This window comes from Pinus tabuliformis, chromosome 9, assembly GCF_031772625.1.
Source record: "Pinus tabuliformis cultivar Carrire ecotype Pingquan chromosome 9, CPIR1, whole genome shotgun sequence".
NCBI lineage: Eukaryota > Viridiplantae > Streptophyta > Pinopsida > Pinales > Pinaceae > Pinus > Pinus tabuliformis.
The window spans coordinates 783,067,578-783,070,372 of record NC_142307.1 but is presented as its reverse complement, the minus strand read 5'-3'; the positions used below and the strand labels follow the sequence as shown (position 1 = coordinate 783,070,372).

Below are 2,795 nucleotides of genomic sequence, written 5' to 3'. Positions count from 1 at the left end.
TCCAGCCTTGGCCCTCTCAAATCCCCTCTCTAAGCATTAGCAATCATTGCTAAACACCCTTAGGGATGGTGGCCACCTATTCTATAATGGAATGGAACCATCGGCGCTTGAAATCCCTAGAAACAGTCATTCCCTATTTACACAGAGAAATGATGTAAAACACAGGAAAAATCGCCAAATATCTGTTTATCAGGTATAAAATATTCATAAATGTGCACTATATTCTTATCCAGTCCACCTGAAATCCCTTATCACATGTCGCCACTGCCATATTCCATGGTTTCCCCTTTGAATTTTAAAAATACATTAAAACATGGAAAAATACCATAAATGGCTTTAGACGGATTTGAAATAATATTCATTTGAATTTCGAAACCCCTTTGGGTCTGGATTCATCTCATCGGTGCATCCCTTCGCTTTTTGTTTAAGAAACAAAATATGCAAAAATACATAACAAAATGTCATTTGACGGATTTTAAAATATATCAACTATCGCCTATAGCCCTGTCAGGTCCGGCCATCGCATCGAATATATATATATATATATATATATATATATATATATATATATATATATATATATATATATATATATATATATACAACGTATATCCTCGCTCCTATGGGTGGCTCCGATGTGATATTGCGATGCGACTTGTCGCAATCGCATATCACATAAGCCCCGGGCCGTTTGGTAAGTGCTCCGTTGTTATTGTCAATTGCGATATCGCGGTCGCAATAATCATATAACATGTTCCAATATCCTCCACCTGCCATCGCCGATTACGATTTTCTAATCGGATCCGAACCGTTTCTCAACCAGATCTGCCAACTCCTATTCATTTCTCTGTTGACTACCGATAACCCCATTTTTCAATGTTTTCTCTATGGTTTTGCCTCCCAATAGTGTAATCCTATATTTCCTTAACTTCTCCTTTTCGATGGTTTTTGGATTTTTAGAAGACTTTGAAGACTTAGAGCGTTTTTAGGACCCATTCTTAGGCAATTTTGCCTCTTTTTTCAAAGGAAAAAGGGTAGCTTCATTTTGTTATAACTTCTGCATCCTAAGTCAGTTTTTGCCCATTCAAGTTGCAGTAGATTCAGAATGAGGAGATCTCTGCAATGAGACTATTTCCGAGAGTAGCCTGTGACTTTTGTTTTCCTCTAATTTACAAAGGATTTGTGCCATTTGGCACCTTTTACCTCTTATATGAAGTCTTTTAGACTTAGAGGTTTATCTAGGATCCATTTTTGGATCAGTTATTGGATTTTTTCCCACTTCTTTTTCTTATCCCATAGTCAGACCTTCTTTTTTAGCATACACAACTTGAGGTTGATTGGTTCCATCTTCTGATGGGCGAAGTCTTCACAATGGAGCTGCCAAGTTGAGTGAACCAGACCAAAAAAATTTGATCATTCAACCAAAAATGATTAAATTGAAATGGAGGTGGCTTATGGTTGAGTTAACTAGTCCAATTTAATAGGATGAGGAAGTGATCAGATATTTTGATTGGAAGGATGAAGGAGTGCAGATCCTTTAGGACTTTTAGTAAAGGAACTTGTATATACAAGTGATCAAGGTGCTTGTCTAGGCCCTACTCATCCTGCCTTCCATTCTGCCAAGTCAGTTCCTATAGGAATTTACAGGGTAAGTTCCTTAGATAGAACACTAAAGGACACCACTCACAAATAGAAGTACACCAGTATTCTTGATGTGGTTAAAACACTCAAAGAGGAAAACAATCCAAGGCTTGAGCCAATGCGACCACTTCAACCAATTTATTAATGTAAAAGAAAGAAAATTTACATAATCTTCTCTCATGAATGGTCACCTTACAAATGAACCTCCATGCTCTTTAAATAGAGATCATGGACCGATCGGGTGTTGTTTTATGAAACCAACTCACAAAAAGATAGAAAAGATAGATCAACTCCTTAGAAATAAGCCTCTTCGAGGGGGCAACCTCCTTTGCATTACACAAATGAACAATTCTTGAATGATACAAATGACATGACCTCTTTTCTATATATAGGAGTCTAAGGGGTGATAATATAATTAGAGCCAACATAACAATAATAATGTAAGGGCACAAAAATAACAATAGTGGGCTTCTGGAATGGCTATGATACGAAGTGCTTTCTTTAACTAGTCCTGAAAAATCACTGTCAAACCGGAGAGCGGAGCAAGAGATTGAGAAAATGGAGGGATGGGATTCAAACACTAAATCTACTCTGCAGAAGATACCTCTGCTATCTACCATAGCAGGCCCCAGGGATGGATCTGGTTGGACCCAACGGCTGAAGGAAGAGTACCAATCCCTCATCAAATACATGGGAATGAACAAAGACAACGATTATGAATGGTTCGGGATCTCAGCCAATGCAGATGGCACTCGATGGACTCGCAAGTGTTGGTACATTCACAATCTCCTCAAATATGAATTCGATCTGCAATTTGATATTCCTATCACATATGTAGCCACTGATCCCGAAATCAAACTATCTGAGCTCGATGGGAAAACTACCAAGGAGTGGTGAAGGTTTTTCTCTACGATGACAATGGATTTGATCCTATCTTCCTATGGCTGCAAAACGTCCAGTGAGTCCTTAAACCAAAAACCTAAATCCACACAACTATCACTCGTTAATAATGCATCGTCGAGAGTAGGGTTTTCTTATTCTCTGCTAAAGATAAGGTTTCTAAGCAGCTCAGAGGTGGAAACCTGACCAGATTTGTTGCATGTCGTGGCCCCTCTGTCGGAGCTTATAGCTGGTAAATCGATCGGCTTTAATAA

At 38.5% G+C, this 2,795-nt stretch overlaps 1 pseudogene; it reads left to right on the top strand.

Moving 5' to 3' along the window:
- The first annotated feature begins 2,199 nt into the window (after positions 1–2,199).
- On the top strand, positions 2,200–2,538 carry LOC149151060 (ubiquitin-fold modifier-conjugating enzyme 1 pseudogene; annotated as a pseudogene).
- Positions 2,539–2,795: the final 257 nt, after the last annotated feature.